Source organism: Rhipicephalus microplus, chromosome 3, assembly GCF_043290135.1.
Source record: "Rhipicephalus microplus isolate Deutch F79 chromosome 3, USDA_Rmic, whole genome shotgun sequence".
NCBI lineage: Eukaryota > Metazoa > Arthropoda > Arachnida > Ixodida > Ixodidae > Rhipicephalus > Rhipicephalus microplus.
Window position 1 is genome coordinate 99953920 of NC_134702.1, and position 18136 is coordinate 99972055.

The window sequence follows — 18136 nt, forward strand, 5'->3', positions numbered from 1 at the left end:
ACAGAAGCCCTGTCCCGTTCCTCCTTTCCGACTCTGAGCTGTTTTTCCAAGCAGTATCCCGAGCGAGGCCTTTCATGCAACCATCTCTCTGTACGACCCGCCAGCGCCGCTGCCCCGCTGTCAGCATTGTTCGATTCATTCGCAAGAAAAAGGAGCAGGCGGGCGCTAGCGCGGTTGGCTATAGGGAACTGTTTGGCCTGGCGCGCACTAAGGCGTACGCGAACGATAGCGCAAACGCGGGTGCGCACCCTCCCTTTGTGTGTTGCCAGCCGTGGGAACGAGTCAGGGCGTGGAACCCTGTGAAAGCTGCAGCTGTTGCTACGTGCGTCTGACAGGGGAGAAAAGCGCCTGGCTCGAACAACACCTTCCTCGGTTGCTTCATCCCCTTCCACCTCCACGGCGGCTCTAGCAGCGCACCGCTTCTCAGCTCCCCAAATGCACCCTCTCCCACATCCCCACCATCCCCCGAAAAACCCGCCTCTCTGCCTCTTTCCCGATAGCGGCTCCGAACAATGTTCCTCCCCGCTTCCCGAACCCAGACGGGCGTTGTCATGGAAACGGCCTGCGTCCCGGCCAATGGCGACGCGCCACCCAAAGGCGTCAACATTGGCGGCTTTTTCCAGGCGAGAAAGGAAAAAAAATAATGCCCGACACCGTCGACCGGGCGCTGTGGGTGTCTTGCGGTGAAGCCGCTTGGCGAGTGCGAAGAGGGGGCCCACCACGGGGCGGAGCCAAATTTCCTCAGGCCAATAATAATCGCAGAAAGGAGCCCCAACAGGGGCTTCCAAGGAAAACCGATAGGGCCCAGTAGGTGTGAAGCGAGAGAGGTCGTGACGTCACAAGTATTGTGGCGACACGTTCCAGTGCGGTGTTGCACTCCATTTCGCAATTGATCACATGAAATAGTGGCGCTCTCCGAACGCGCGCTTTCCGTTCTGTACTCCACGGCCTGCGGTGAAGCCACTGCTGTTTTCTCAATAGGAATAAAATCCAATGAGCAGAACGAAGCGCCCAAGCGACGGGCCTACGTTACCAGCGACTCCTGACGTTATATTCTACACATGCCCAGTGCGAAAGCAATGAATATACACGCTATTCGGGAATTTAGATTTTCATACGGCTCTGTCAGAGCTAAAGATGTGTGCATACGTCCGCAGCCATTATATTAGGTCTCTGTATTTATCCCTGAATACAGACACAGTGAATCAAATATCAGCTTTCAATAGCCCACCTAAGCTGAGCTTGAACGAGTACACGCTCGTTGGAGTTTCATAATAGAACCTTTCACTGTTTACAAACGCAGGCTCTTCATGACATCCGGTTTCGTCCACCGATGTGCCTTAATAGATAGATATGTGCGGCTTAACGTCTCAAAACCACCACATGATTATGAGAGGCGCCGTAGTGGAGGGCTCCAGAAATTTCGACCACCTGGGGTTCTAGAACGTGCACCCAAATCTGAACACACGCGCTTACAGCATTTTCGCCTCCATCGAAAATGCAGCCGCCGCAGGCCGATTAGATACCTGCGGGTCAGCAGCCGAGTACCACTAGACCACCACGACGGGTTACCGATGTGCGTTAACTGTAACGGTGAGCAAGAAGGGCTTTATAAAATACCCCACTCACTTTCTATACTTTTCTTGCTTTTTTTGGCAAAACATATGCAAATAAATGTTCTTTTGAGCCCCATAAAAATTGAACAGATTGCCTAGAACTTTGTGCACGTTCCTTTTATCGTAAAAGCTAAAAATAAACTTTCCTCACCCTACAAAAAAAAACTTGAAAACGCGCTTTTAGTTTTGACGTTAGAAGCTGGTAAATGAGGTGACCGGATGTTTTTCGGGGTACAAACCTTGTGACTATAAAACCATTTATTAAAAAAAACATCGCAAGATGTACAGACCAGGCAGAAGTTCGCGTGCTTTGTGGATCATCACTTATCAAATAGTTCAACAGTTTCTCCTCACTTCAAGACCTTAAGGGGAAATTCCGAACCCGACAACTTCACACAGACTCAGCGATATCAGTTACCAGTGTGCCAGGCATAAAAAAGCAGCTTAACTACAAGCGAAACTGCAGAGGAGCGTTTCAAAATCTTGCTGTATTGATCATACACCGGAGCTAAGACAACGTAGGAAGCAATAAATATAGAGTATAATAAATCATCCTGTGCATGGCTTTCCTGATTGATGGCCGAAATTGTGTTCGCAGTGATCTCTACATCAAACCTTTCTGAGAATCAAAGGGAAATTACGACTAGCAATCTCGCGACCGACGTGCATTTCTGTGTACGCACGCAAACACGGGTAAGGATGCACGCTTAGTCATACAACACGTGTGGGCAACGTGGACTCAACAAGGGTGCGGTCCACCTCAGAGGTATGAAGCCGTAATGATCGGTTTGGACATGAAGCCTGCCTAACGTCACCACACCCAGGCTTTCGTCGTAAAAGCCTTCCGAGACCCCACACAAGAGTCTAATCGGCGTTATGGACAAGGATACGTATACATCTGTATCAGCTTCCACTCTACGCATCGACGTCGTTGGCGCTTCGCAGTCGTTACATTTTACTCGCCATCTGCACGCCCCGAACACTCCCCGCCGCTTCAAAAGTGGTATGCAATAAACGCCAGCCAGCGGTGCGATACAGTTCCAAGATATCGTGTGCACACAATTTGTGCGATGACCATGCACTTTGGCACGCCCATCAGTGCAAGCACTTCTATTCATATATAACACAACCATATGTATACGACAAACCGACGAGCACCGGTGGTGCCGCAACCTGTACGAGCGTTCGCGGAGAAAGCTTAAAGCCCCAGATGTGAAGATTACGAACCATATGTAGCTTGTAACACGAAGACAGTATAGCAGAAAAGGCAAACTCGGTATTTTCTGAAGTTAATTGCAAAGAGGCGATTGCACGAACAGTCAGCGCCGCTATACGGAACCCATATGTAGCACAAATTATTGAGACATTGACTTGAAGTTAATAGCAGTGAAAGTTACGCGTATACTCAAGCAGGCCCACAGCACCAGCGTCAACGCATTTGTTTGCCCGGAAAATAAGTCATATGCCGCAGTCAGCTGTGCTTTATGGAAGCATTCTATATATAACCGGATGACAGTACCTGGTTACCCCTCGGGCCTTCCTCTTCATATCTCTCCTTCTCTCTTTCTCAACCCTTCATTTGGGGTTAGGCAAACTAAGGGCCGTTCCACGCGCTTCCCGCGCAGCCGCAACGCACGTGCCGGGACCCCTACAGCACGCAAGCGGGGGACAAATAAGCCAATAGGCGACGCTGTGGAGGGTAAAAGAGCGGCTGTGCTGAAGGGCCATTCCACGCGCTTCCCTTGGGACCAAATAAGGCTTGGGACCAAATAAGGCTTGGGGCCATATAAGGCTTGGGACCATATAAGGCTTGGGACCATATAAGGCTTGGGACCATATAAGGCTTGGGACCATATAAGGCTTGGGACCATATAAGGCTTGGGACCATATAAGGCTTGGGATTTGGGACCATATATGGTCCGGATGACAGTACCCTGTACCTTGGGACCATATATGGTCCGGATGACAGTACCCTGTACCTTGGGACCATATAAGGCTTGGGACCATATATGGTTTGGGATTTGGGACCATATATGGGAGCGTCTCGAGCACATGCTAGGATTGCTTCTCTGCTACTGAATCTACGCAGTCAATTTACAGTATTGTCGTGCAAAGGAACGCCCTGCTGCTGTCCCTTAGTACACAGTCAACATGGCCTAATCAAGCGCGATGTTCACGGGACGGCTTTATGCTCTCCCATCCATAGTAGAGTGCTAGTATTCTATGTTGTTGACTACTCTTTTTACAGCACAATACCCAACACTCTGAATCGTTGAACACTTTTTATAACGCCATTGTTGGGGTGCCACAATGCTTTCCAATAGTCAAGTAGGCAGTACTAGAAATCGTCAACACTTTTTCTAAGCATCATCTAGTCTTTGTTCACACCATTAGTCTGGGGCGGCTTTCTGCTTTCCCATAGTAGAGTAACAAGTACTCTAAATCGTTAAACACTCTTTCTAAACACAGAACTTCGGTGTACAAGAACAGCAATATACGGGCGAACTAACAAGACGACGTTGTCTACACATATGTTGCCCCGGACAGCACGACGGTTAAAGAGTTGATAGATCACGCGACATTAAAGGAAAGCAAGTGCATAAAATGCTAGAGCACACAGCCACATGAGCACGACTACGTCCATTCAAAGAGATGGAATGACAAAGGTGTGGGTAGCACCTGTTCCTCTATTAAAGCGTATGTAGAAAGCTTTTTTTTCCTTTTACCTCCACTTTCACATGAGTGTACGGTTTGCGCGCAACGCTCTTCTCGCACGGGGGCTGCGGGAACGTCTCAATCACGCGGCGAGCGACGAGGCGTGCATCCTATACGGGCGCCGCGGGCGGCGTCAAACGCTCTTCTCGCACGCGCGCCATCTGCAATACACACACAGCTGCGATATACCGCTCGCGCACTCGTCTTCACTGTGATAAATTGCGCACTATATATATATATATATATATATATATATATATATATATATATATATATATATATATATATATGAGATATAACAGACAGTAATGTCAAGGAATGTACAGGGGAAGTTATTAACATTAATGGAATGTAAATAAGAAGAAAGAAAAGTGGATGAAAAGAGGAAATAAGAGGGACAATTAATCAGCTGCCCGCTCATAATAAGTTCACGTGCTACGTGACGCCAAACATGCGCATAAGAGTGTTTTCACACTCGTTGTTTGGCTTATAGATGGCGCTGACTGTCGCTCCTACTTCTAAATTCACAGATAAACCCAAAAAAGTGGATGGAGAGAGGGCCGCTGTAATAGCTCAGTGGTTAGAGCATCGAACGCGTAATTCGAAGGTCGTAGGTTCGATTCCTGCTTACAGTTGGTAATTTTTTCATCCACTTTTCTTTCTTCTTATTTACATTCCATTAATGTTAATAACTTCCCCTGTACATTCCTTGGCATTACTGTCTGTTATATCTCATTATTATTGTGTTAAAAACACGGAAAAACGAGCCCTTAGGTATACACTTCTTTCCCTTATTTCATTGAACGAGGGTCTCGTACTGGCAGACTTGGTGTGTTTAGGTTGTATAAGAGGGACAATTAATCAGCTGCCCGCTCATAATAAGTTCACGTGCTACGTGACGCCAAACATGCGCATAAGAGTGTTTTCACACTCGTTGTTTGGCTTATAGATGGCGCTGACTGTCACTCCTACTTCTAAATTCACAGATAAACCCAAAAAAGTAGATGGAGAGAGGGCCGCTGTAATAGCTCAGTGGTTAGAGCATCGAACGCGTAATTCGAAGGTCGTAGGTTCGATTCCTGCTTACAGTTGGTAATTTTTTCATCCACTTTTCTTTCTTCTTATTTACATTCCATTAATGTTAATAACTTCCCCTGTACATTCCTTGGCATTACTGTCTGTTATATCTCATTATTATTGTGTTAAAAACACGGAAAAACGAGCCCTTAGGTATACACTTCTTTCCCTTATATATATATATATATATATATATATATATATATATATATATATATATATATATATATATATATATATATATATATATATATAACAGACAGTAATGTCAAGGAACAATTAATATATATATATATATATATATATATATATATATATATATATATATATATATATATATATATATATATATATATATGCGCACGCCATGCACACATACGAACGAGATGTATATATAGGATGGTGGTGGTGGTCGTAGTGGTTGGAGGAAGAAGGCATCTAATGTCTGCAGCCCAGTAGGAAGCACAGCGCAGCGGCGGCCGCGAGAGAGAGAGAGAGAGAGAGAGATAGAGAGAGGAAAGGCAGGGAGGTTAGCCAAGCTTGGCTCGGTTGGCTACACTACACTTGGGGTGGGGGGAAAGGAGAATAATAGAACGGAAAGAGATAGAAAAGAAGAGGAGTAAGAAAGAGAAGCATGAATAGTCAGTTCGAGACTACACAGCACGGTCTCGCAAGTGTGGTGGGAAAAGCAATGCACCAATGACAACGACTCTTTCCTCTAAAGTCACCTGGAAAGTCCCAATGAACGGCCACTCAAAAAAGTACAGGGTTTAGATCTGTCTGTCTGTATGTCTGTCTGTCTGTCTGTCTGTCTGTCTGCCTGTCTGCCTATTTATCTATCTATCTATCTGTATGTCTGTCTGTAAGACATCTTCAATGTCACAAAGCCGCCCCATAAATACGTACATCTTCGTCACCGGCACGACAGTGCGCAAACGGAATTTGTGCGCCTCCGAGGCAGCACATGTCCGTGTATTTGCCGAAAGGGCTTGCCGTGAACACTCCATTTTCCTAGACATACATTTAAATATGGATACAAATGCATTTTTAACTTGCCTTGCTCATTTTTTTTCTATTTGCAGTGTCTTGGCACCGTCCTATTGTTGAAACACCGGTCATGGTGCGAGGGTGCCGCATTCGATATACGCGCTTGCCTGGGTTCCACACAGTTGTCCACACAGTTAAACGACAATGCCGCTGCATGATAGGTCTTGCTCACAACGGCAGCTGCGCGTGCCGAGCTGAGATGTCAGCTGCTTGTCGCGTGCGCATGCTCCAGAAGCCCCCGACATTGCCAACTGTTCAGTTAAAGAAATCGGTGATGATTTGCACTTTGCACTGTATTGAGAAAAGCGTGCGTATATTCCTTACTCAATAATTCATGCACCTAATGCTACTCATTACATAAGATTACTCATTACAGTACATTACTCATTATACATACCTACAACTAATTAAGAAATAAACGGCACATGAGGCTATATTTAATTCTATGGCAACGTTCACAACCGCTTCTGGTGACAAGCCATTGAAGCGTGCAAACACCGTCACGCATTGTTAGATATACTTTGAAGACCCCTCTCTTGCTCTCACTGCATACAGTTCTCTATTGCGTGCATTCGGTTGTAATACATACACAGTATCTCAGACGTGGTGCACAGTGTCTGTGTTTGCTCACGGCGTATGCAACTGTGTGTGCCTGTATATAAATCAATGCACGCTTCTGCACCTCGACGCCCACCTTCGTGGCACATGCGAGTGCCTAACCCTCACCTAACCATGATCAACGCAACAAGATATAGTCAGCAGAGCATGCCTTGCCTCCACACACGGTGCGCCCTCCCACGCACCGTCCGATCAGAGTCCACTTCTTCCGAAACTGGCACTAATTTCACTACTTCACGCATGGTTTTATCCGTGGCCGGTTTTGTGTGTGCACGTACACGTACGACATGCAACGCTCCATCTTGTTTCCGGTAGCCGCAGACTCGAACCGGAGATGGTGGCGTTAGGTTTAGAGACAGCCTCACCTAGACGAAGAGGGGGAGGAGGAAGAAGAGTGTGAAAGGAACAAAAACAAAGGAAGATAAAGACACGGGCTCCGGATAAAAGGGGGACGCGAGCTGTGCCTCTTCCAAGGCCGTCGCGTGTGCTCGGCTCATAAATCATCCGCGCGTCTCGGAGCTTTCGCCGCTGCCGCCATCACAGCGCGCGGACTTTCCAGATCTGCGCCGCCACCACCTAGAAAGAGAGGGAGGCCTTAATCCACGCGTGAAGAGTATAAAACTCGCGTATGGAGTGGTGGCAACACCAGCGATAATCGCAGCACTCACGATGGGAAACAGGGCTGTGATTAGCACGTTTTCTGTGTTTTTTTCTCGGTTGTGTTTTTCTCGGTTGTGTGTTTTTTTCTCGGTTGTGTGTTTTTTTTTCGCGCTCGGTTCCGTACTACAGCTATCGCCCTCATTTTTTTTGTTCACTTCTTGAGAACGTCCTCCATCCACGTGCGAACTGCAACTCATGCGTGATATGCCGACCATGTTGTAGTGTGCGTTCATGCCCGTCGCAGTCGTTTGCGCGTTGCAGTGGAAAAGCCGAAGTATACAGTCCTGTAATCACGACTCTGAAGAGCGCAGACGTGTTCACTTTGTCTACCAGGAACTGAGGGCGATGAAGACAGAGGGTGAATAGGTGTTGGATTGGAAATGTTACGTTACTGTTGATAAAGCCAATAACAGGAGGTGGAACGGCGTGTGTATATTAAGGTGGTATCTTTGGGCACACACGATCGACTACAGCATAACACACCTATATTAAATGGAACAAATGGTAACCAAATAGTGATGAAAGTTACATTCGGAAAACAAAAGCGACATTGTTTCGCATATAGTTAAACGGTTCGTATGGACATGTAAGAAATATTTAATGATTAGGTAAGAGACGTTAGCCTGATGTCAACGTCTGGCTTGTTACTCCAGCTGTCGGGCGTTGAATACAGTGTATATAATTATCCCGTATACTCCTAAATAGCACGCACCGTTACGCGCACGCGTATATACAAGCGAGTTATTAATATTGTTTCCATCCTGACCCTTACGGAAATGCCATATATGGCACTGATATAAACTATATGCAGCCATATATGTTGGATACCGCTTGCCATATCTGGGTGAAAATAGGGACATATATGGCGTAAGTGGTCTTTCGTGGTCATTTCTGGTAGAATTATTGGTATAAAGGTCATGAGATACTCACAACTATATTATATTATTTGTAATTGTTCACTTAGTCATAGAGGTTGGACACAATCCAACCGATCCTATAAAATAAGGCCGCAGTTGCTACCACAATGATGTGATGTCAGAGCATACCTGTAGCATATTCAACAGGTTCCGGGCACTTGCAAGGGACGCCTTTCGTTCGACCCTCAAACAATGACGGCACTTCGTCAAAAGTACAGCTGCTTCGTTGTGATGAACACAACGTCGTCCTCGTCAAGTCTCGTATGCTGCTAGCTTCGCGGACTCCGAAATGTGGGCACATATATTAGCCACACCTCTCCTAGTCTACATGGCGTGTGTACAAAACTTCAGATGAATTTTAAGGCCACCATTCAGAAGTTGCTGCACTGGACTCCCACCTGAACACTTTCGCAGGTATCAGCGGTTGATGTATATATACCGTGCGGCTGCTAAACTTCACAGTTATTCCGCGCTATATACAAACAGGCGGAAGCCCGTGATTGCAGGGACGGTGATCTGACCAAATGGGGGCAAAGGTTTCTAATATATGCAGACAGGCGCATGAAACTTCATTGCGTTTAAACTTTTAACGAGATGCCGTATCCAAAGAGGCAAAATCACTGTCCCCAGTTTCATTCGATATCAACGAGCGTGGTCATCATTGTCACGGTCATTGCCATAGGCAAACAGCGCCGAATGCACGGTCAAACGTTCCTTGTAGGCAACGAAAACGAATATTATCAAGAGTTTGCCTATCGACGAGATGCGGATGCAACTCATTAAATAGACTGTCCACTGGAACAGTGATATCCAAAACATGACAGCACACACGCTATCTCACTACACTACCGGCGCACAATGAAAATAATGAAAACCAGATTTCGACGACTCGCTCTCTCGTTTTGTTTCAGAAATAATTATTTATTAATGCGCCAGATACCTGAAAGTGAAGCCACGTCTGAAAGTGTACGCGAACGACAAACGAATTCCCCGCAGGTTGTTATGACTGCGGACCTTGTTATCATCGCTGCGCGTGTACACTGTGTTCGCCTCTTTATCTTCGTTTCTCCCCTGTCGCCTTTGCTTTACCGATCAATCACACGGCGTTAATGAGTGGCTCCGCGATAGCAGCCGCGTGCGACAGCTGCGACGGGCGCCGATTTGTCTCGACGCGTTTCGAGGCATCGTGCGCCGATTGCGCAAACCAGCTTTCGCTTCGGTTCGGTCATCGCTCGCGCACACACGCGAAACAACGCCGAGCGCGATTCCCTCGCTGCCCAAACGCTCGCGCACAACAGCGCTGCACGAAACGCACGCACGCACGGCCCTGTAGCACGGCTTCACCTCCCAGCCTCTCTCCCTCTTTCTGGAGCTCTCTCATGTGCCGCACTTACCGGCACATGAGAGAGCTCCAGAGAGGCGCCGGAGGAATTGCGGTTCTGCAATCAGAAAACGGCGAGTGGTCAGTCACGGATTTCATGACTTGAGAGGAATCCTTCTTACAAAATGTATACTACTGTCGGATCATATGAGGCCACTCACGTCAAGTCAGTTGTTATTGTGTAATTGCTAAGCTGTCCCTGTAAAAAGGGGATCCTAAGAAAGTATTTACTTCAACGGCCACTTCAAACACGTCAGATTATCACATCAGAATGACTAGGAGGAAAGAGATCGAATATGCTCCAAACTACACTCTTAACCATGTCCTGCTTGAGGTATCGTATATAGACAGGACACTGCGCGAAGAATATCTACTTTGACGGCTATAGCCAGCAGTTTATCCGGGAACTGATGAAGAGTGTAGCTCATTGGGCTTAACAGTACAAACATCACCGTACGGGGGTGCCCGTAGCGCCCTAACATTTCCTTGCAAATAAAGTAGTCACCTGTCGTTTCTGCGTTACAAAGCAGGCACAATACACAATACGTATACAACAGTTGTGTGCACAGTGGTGATTCACGGCGGTTTTCCAAGTGGCCTCTAAAGTGGCACACACGAAACTGCATGTGTTTCATGTGCGTACACCATGACGAACGCCACAATTTCGTACACATTTACGCGCTCTATTGTTTCCACACAAGCTCCGCAAAAGCCACACGCAGGCTGCACCAACCAAAACGCGTTACGCCTTATTCGCCCGAAAACACGGCACATACGTTGCTCTAATAAGGTGGGCCGGCCACCATCGCTTGAGCAAACAGGCTGTTGCTTATCGGGCAATGTTATCGAGCAGGTATAAAACTATAACAGCTACAGAGGCAACATGGGGGTGCGAGTATACGGGAGTAAGAGGGGGGGAAAACAGCCACAGCGGCGCCGGATAGGGCAGCGACGCTTTATTACGCTAAACATCCTCCTCGGCACTCGTCTGGCGAGAGGGAGAGAACGTGCGTATATTAGATGAGCGAGAGGGCAACCAAGAGGCGTCAAGCCTGACGCTTGCAGCAGCAGTCAGTGTGCCTAGCTGCCCGCATGCAGTCCTCGCTGCGTCTACGTACACGCGCTACGTCTTGCCTCGCTAGCGCTGAAGCCTTATCTCGTCTTTAGCGAGTCATTTATTATAGAGTCCAGCCTGCAGCCTGCCCGCAAACCCCAACCAGGCTTTTCTTTGTGTATACATTTTCGGGGAAAGGGGGGCGCACGGAATAACGGACGTACTGCCGGCAGCCCCCGGATGTGTATCGGCCAGCACAACATGTCTGCGCTGAGTTGTGAGACGCGTCCGGGCGATATCTACGCGTCCATTTGTACGGTTATTTGTTCTTTCTCGGCGATAGCCCGCACCTTTAGGACCAGTATACCAAAAACACTGCCTGCTCCCCATTGGAGAGAGAGTAAAACTTTATTGAAGGGGAAAGGGAGAGGGGCGTTTTAGAGCCTTTATGGTTGGGGCCCTACGTCCAGGGCTCCACTGGCCTTAGCCGCCCGCCGGACTTGATCCAGTAGTGCGAGCTGCACTCCTGGGTCCGAGCTAGCGAGGTGTGCCTCCCACTGCTCCATACTAGGTGTTAAAGGTTCGCCGAGAAAATTGGTTATGTCGCTTGGTTTACGATCGCACCCCCACGATATGTGGTAGAGAGTCGGTCTTCCGCCGCACCACGGACATACAGCCGGGTAAAGAGTTGGATGTATCGCGTGTAACTTCAGTAGGTGCGGAAATACATCCGTTTGAATTTTTCTAAGGTCAGTGGCCTCTTCCCCATTAAGGGATCTGTGAGGTGTTCCACATTTTTGACGCGTGAAGCGCTGGTGAGCTAGAATCTCCCTAGGTAAAATTGGCATGGTCAATGAAAGAGATGGATTCTCCGCTCGGTTACAAAACGCACGAGCTAGAGCGTCCGCCCTTTCATTGCCTTCGAGACCTGCGTGTCCCGGGCACCAGATCAAGCGATGGTGGTGAGTGAGTTTGGATCCTAGCAGCCTCAGCCCCATTGCTGGAAGGCGGCCCCTTAAAAAGAGCCGGCAGGCTTCCTGGGAGTCGGATAAAATAACTGATGGCTCCCCTCTACGCTCCTGAAACCTTAAGGCTAAGGCTATGGCCATCGTCTCCGCCTTTGTAGCCGAGGTCGTGCGTACGGAGGCACTCGTTAGCAGCGTCATGTTGTTGTCGACAACAGTAATTATGTGTCTCTGCCAATCGAAACTGGCCGCATCGACGTACGCGACATTTGAAGCTGAGCCGAATTGCTTTCGAAGCCAGTTTACCCTCGCAGTACGTCGCTCAGCGTGAAAGTCGTGATGCATATTTTTGGGCACCGGTGCGATTGAGATTCGCCTGCGGACCTCTTGGGCTACGTCGACCAGCTCCTCATCAATGTGCTGTGGGTGGGGCGAAAATCCTATTCTAGTGAGTATCGCCCTGCCTGCTGAAGTTTCACTTAGACGATTCCTCTGAGACATGAGGACTGCGGCACTGAGCTCAGCATAAGTGTTATGTATACCGAGAGCTAGGAGCCGCTCGGTCGGTGTGCTGGTGGGTAGACCAAGTGCTGCCTTAAAAGCGCTTCTAATGAGCACATCCACCTGGCTCTCCTCACTTCTGTCGAGTGAGTGGTACGGTAGGCCATACGTCACTCTGCTCAAAACTAAGGCCTGGACAAGCCGGAGAGTATCCTTTTCTTTCATGCCTTTTTTATGATAAGTGATGCGACGGATCATTCTAGCTATCTGTTTAACCGTAGTCTTTAAGGTGGTTATCGTGTGACTGGCTTTGCCATTGCTTTGGACCCAGAAGCCAAGTATACGGGCCTGAGTAACCTCGGCTATGGCATGGCCGTCTACCTGTAAGTTTATGTCACCGTTACTTTTGTAATACTTACTGTGTATTCTTATGAGTTCAGATTTTTCAGGCGCACAGCTCAGCCCACTTTTTCTTGCGAACTCTGCCACAGCTGTCGCAGCAGCCTGGAGGGTCTGCTCTTTCAGCGCCAGTGAACCCTTCGTAGCCCAGAGTGTGATGTCGTCCGCATACAATGTATATCCAAGGTGCGGGATTGCTTCGAGCTCGTGAGCAAGTCTGCGCATAGCTATGTTAAAGAGCAAGGGGGAGATGACTGCCCCTTGCGGTGTGCCTTTATTTGGCATCGAGAACGGCACCGACCTCGTGTCGCCTATCCCAATAGTTGCCGTCCGCCCAGAGAGGAAGGATTTAATGTAGTTAAATGTACGCTTTCCGCAGCCGATTGTGTTGAGTTCAGAGAGAATGGCCTCGTGCGAAACATTATCAAAGGCCCCTTTGAGGTCGAGGGCCAAGATCAAATGTTCGCCTCCCCTGGGTACGCAACTCATGACCTCTTCTTTTAAAAGGAGGAAGGCATCCTGGGTTGAGAGTCCGGAGCGAAAACCAATCATGGTAGCGGGAAACAGATTTTCTTTTTCAATGTAATTTTGAAGCCGTGTCTGTACTACTCGCTCGTAGAGCTTGCCCATGCACGAAGTAAGCGAAATGGGCCGCAGGGCTCCGAGCGATGGTGCTTTACCGGGCTTTGGTATAGTTATTATTTTGGCTTCCTTCCACTCCGGAGGAACGTGACCTTGGGACCAGCAGTGGTCGTTAAGAAATTGCGTTATCTGCTCAAGAACCTCAGTGCTGAGGTTTCTTATCATAGCGTTTGTTATACCATCCGACCCCGGCGCAGAGTTCCGATTGGCTGCCTGGGCTGCCGCGAAAACCTCTTCTTTCGTGATTGCGGCGTCTAATGTGGCATTCTCGCTGCCGATGTACTCTAATGTACATGGCGGAACCACATCAGTACCGATATAACGGTCTTTAAGCGCCTGGATCAACTCTCCGTCGGTGCCGGGGTAGCTGTGTACTATTCTTTGAAGAATGCGGTTCATGGAGGACTTAGATTTGTCCGGCTCCAGCATGGACCTCAGTATCGCCCACGTCTGGCTAGTCCCTAGTGTACCGCGGAGAGAACCGCAAAACTGCACCCAACCATCGGTGGCAAGTTTCGTTGCGTATTCATTCGCTTCCTCCGACAGAGCAGCGATTCGCCTGTAGAGGCAGCGGTTGAGGCGTTGTTTTTTCCATCTCTTGATCAGGCGTCGCCTACTATCCCACATGTGCAATAGGTGCCGGTCTATCGCAGGCGCCTCAACTGTGCGCGCTATTTTCTTAGAGGTGGCATCATGCGTTTCTCGAATGAAAGCAACCCACCCACTGACATCACAGGGCGTTTGCTCCGGCAGAGGGCGCTTTCGAAAGGTCACCCAGTCTGTCATCACAACGTCACCAGCGACACGACGAACTTTTGGTGATGCTATAGAGGTGCTAAGAATATAATGGTCACTACCAAGGTTTTCATCGAGGTTTGACCACGTGGCATTTTTAATGTTGAAGGTGAAGGTCAAATCAGGGTACGTGTCCCTGCTAATGCTATTACCAAGCCTGGTGGGTGCTGTTGGCAGAGTGATAAGGGTAAAACCTAATTTAGACGTGGTGTTCTCTAATAACACTCCCTTGGGTGAATCCCGGACGTAGCCCCAAGCGGTGCTCGGAGCATTAAAGTCGCCCACCACCACTAATTGATCTCTGGTGCCAACGGCTCGAACTGCCTCGTTTAGGAGTGGGCCGAAGTCGTCTTTCCGGTTTTTGGGAGGACTGTATATGTTTAAAATTTTCGTTCGTACTTTTCCTCGTTTTTGTGGGAAGACATCGATAATTTGGTGATTAATGTCAGTCTGATCGTAATGGTCTAGCGCGACTGTCATGAAGTTACTCACCAGCGCTGCAACGCGGGGGTATTTTGGATCGTATAATGTGTAATATCCCTGCAATTTGACGGGACGGTTCCCAACTTCTTGCAGGCATATTACATCAGGTGGGATTAGTGCCGAATGGATGTAATTCTGCAATGCCGCCGCTCGTTTGTGGAACGTGCGACAATTCCACTGCCAGATTTCTAGGTGGTCGGAGTTTTGCGTGGAATTAGTTCGCGCCATGGTGACTACTGCCTTTATTGGGGGGTGTCTGCTTTCTCCGTGATTCGACGGTCCTTCGGTAGTGGACTGCTCGCGGAGGTAACACTGACCCGCTTGTTGATGGCACGCTGAATGCCTACAACTGAGTCATTAACGTATCGTCTTTGTTGTTCCGTTTCTGCTGCAAACTCTTTCCTGTACTCCGAAAACATTTGATGCATTTGCTGCATCATCTGCTCTCGGAGTTCAGACGCTGCTCGTTGCTGTTGTGATTGGAGTTCTCGCATTAAGTTCCGCAAGCTCTGCAACTGTTCCCCCATCTGTAACTGGCTAACGTGGGCCTCCTCGCTAAACCTCTGAGGTATGTCTACTTTCGCCGTTCCTCCCTCCAAAGAGTGGGCTACGGTTGCCCTGGAGATAGCATGAGTGGCGTTGTTGTTCGCCTCTAAGGCGTTAAGCCTGGCTTCAAGTTTGGTTTCTAAAGATGATATGATTTTGTGGAACTCCCGGCGTTCCTCCTTAATCTGGCATCGAAGTTTCTCGTTTTCTAAAGCAAGCTGCTTATTCTCGGCAACCATTTTCTGATATTCGGGATTCTCAATTAAGGGAGCAGATGGAGACACAATCCTCGCCCAGCTCACCGTGTTTGCTGGCTGGCAGGCGGCTGCCTCCGTCCCCTCTTTGGGCGGCGTCAAGATTTGTACCAGCGCTGTCTTCTTCTGCTGCTGATGCTGCTGCTGTTGCTGCTGCTGCTGTTGCTGTTGCTGTTGCTGCTGTTGCTGCTGCTGCTGCTGTTGTTGTTGCTGCTGCTGTTGCTGCTGTTGGTGCTGCTGCTGATGCGGCTGTTTGTTGAGTCGTTTTCTGGACGCAGACTGGGCTCGACCCTTTGAGGAAGCCCGTGACTTGGATCTTGAACGTGAGCGTGATTCCACTGACGAGTCCCGCTCGGAGCTGAACCAGCGTGGATGGTGCCTCCGTTTTGGCTGATCCACTCGGGACCTCCTAGGCGGAACGTGTTTAAGCTTCTTCTTGCACATTTTGTCACCTGTCATATGGTCCTCACCACATATCACGCACTTAGGGGTACACGCGTGTCCTTGTGCGGGTTCACGTGTTCCACACGTGGAGCATACATTGGCGTCGGGCGTTGGGCACACGTCAGTTCGATGCCCTGTGGAGTGGCATACCTTGCAAGCCTGCCTCGTAGGCTTGTGGGGATAACAGATGGCTTCCGCTCCCATGAAATAGACGCACCTAGGCAGTGTGCTGCCCGTGAAGGTAATGATGGCGGTCTTCGTAGATCCGAGCATGCGTGCCCGCTCAATCTTGACCCCCTGTGTTCTCACACGGAGATTCGCCATGAGTTCTGCTTGAGAAGTCCCCGACGGAATACCATGGACTATGCCTCGTAGGACGTCCTCAGGATCCGCCACATACGAGTTGAATGAGTGCACTCGTCCCCTGATATTCAGATGCGTGATCTCTCGCAGCTCTTTGGCTACATGCTCGTGGGGCGTCGATACGATGATAATATTCGAGCCCGGGTGGACGCGCAGCATGAAGCTACCACCGTCGAAGTGTCGGTGGCAAGCGTCTATTACAGCGGTGGAAAGTTCGTAGCCGAGTATGTCTTTTACGGCGAGGCCTTTGTGAGGCCTAAGGATGATCTTTATGTCGTCCTTTGGCAGGGGCGGGAGCGGACGGCGACTTCTCGTACGACGTCGGCGCTTCACCTGACTTCCCTGCTTCGGTGGGCTGCTTGACGAGGCGTTGCACTCCACAGCTTCTGACGCGTTTTTCTGGTTTTTCTTCTGGTTCTTCTTTTGCCGGCGTGTCAAAACCGTGTGCCAGCCATCCTCCGTCCATGCGGCGCCATCGTGGCGTTCCCCTGCAGACACATTGTCGACTTCTTCGGACGAACCCTGCGGTGACCAGGTCTGAACGTCCATTTGAGTGGTTTCTGTAGCAGACTCCTCATCTGTGTGAACCAGTGGCTGCTCCTGAGGAGACCTCGGTGTTTCCTGAAGAGCGTCCATCCGCCGACGCTTGAGACGCGACCACGACGCAGAAGCCGCTATGCGGCGGTGCGTCTGGCCGGGCGCGACGGTCGCTGCCTCGAAGTTTTCAGCTTGCAGAAAACCGAAAAACAGCCACTCACCGCTGAAATTCGACGTTCACTGTTCGCTGTACTTTCACGAATCCGATGCACTTCAAACAACCAGAAATCGCCGAAAAACCATAGAAAATCTGCGGAGCCGATGCGACGCGCGTCCCTCCCCATTGGAAGTTTCCGCTTATTCCACAGCAACGCTGCTTACCCCTCCCCCGAGCGAAGTCTTCGTGTATTGGTGGACAACATCGATAAAGCCCAGGAAAGAACGGTGGATAACAAATTACAAATAGCTACCAAAGAAAAAGAACTACACCCAGGCGTATTCATTAGATGGCACATAAACATACAGCTATGCCCTAACCATTTTACGTAACCACGGTTTTATTTCGTAAGCACGGCGACACTATCACGAGCGGCTGCGTTGTCTGCACGCCACTATCCAGATATGTGCAGCAGGAGTCAATATAATCCACACTAGATTACGCAACATCCTTATGTAATCAAGCTTGAACTTCGGCTATGTTTGCGTTACACGTTAGCGATACGCAGAGGAAGAAAAGGAAGAAAAAAAAATGCTGCGCAAGCCACAGGACCGCCAATACGTGTTTTGCATAACGTAAAAAGCGGATAGCTGTAAACGTGCCACACTTCGTCAAATTCACCAGCGCTGCTTCGGGCCAATTAAAGCCACGAGGGGTCTTTTTTTTTTTCTGGCTTCCCTTCCCGCGCTCTCACTTTGCGTTGGCTTTCGGAAAATCGCGTTACCTAAAACCGCTTTATACGTGGACCTCAACAAAGTTTGGTAACTCTATTAGGGTGTAGACTCTATACTGTGCGTTTACATACACTGCGCTGGGCGGCGAAGACGGCGCACTCTGCATCATAACGACCTCCCGTAATTCGAAGATTGTCATTTTAGCGTCGAGTCTGCGCGGTCAGGAAGTGA

At 49.0% G+C, this 18136-nt stretch overlaps 1 protein-coding gene across 3 annotated transcripts in view; it reads right to left on the reverse strand.

Moving 5' to 3' along the window:
* LOC119172414 (uncharacterized) overlaps positions 1-18136 on the reverse strand; it is an 87456-nt gene that overhangs the window by 14683 nt on the left and 54637 nt on the right. The window lies entirely within an intron of this gene.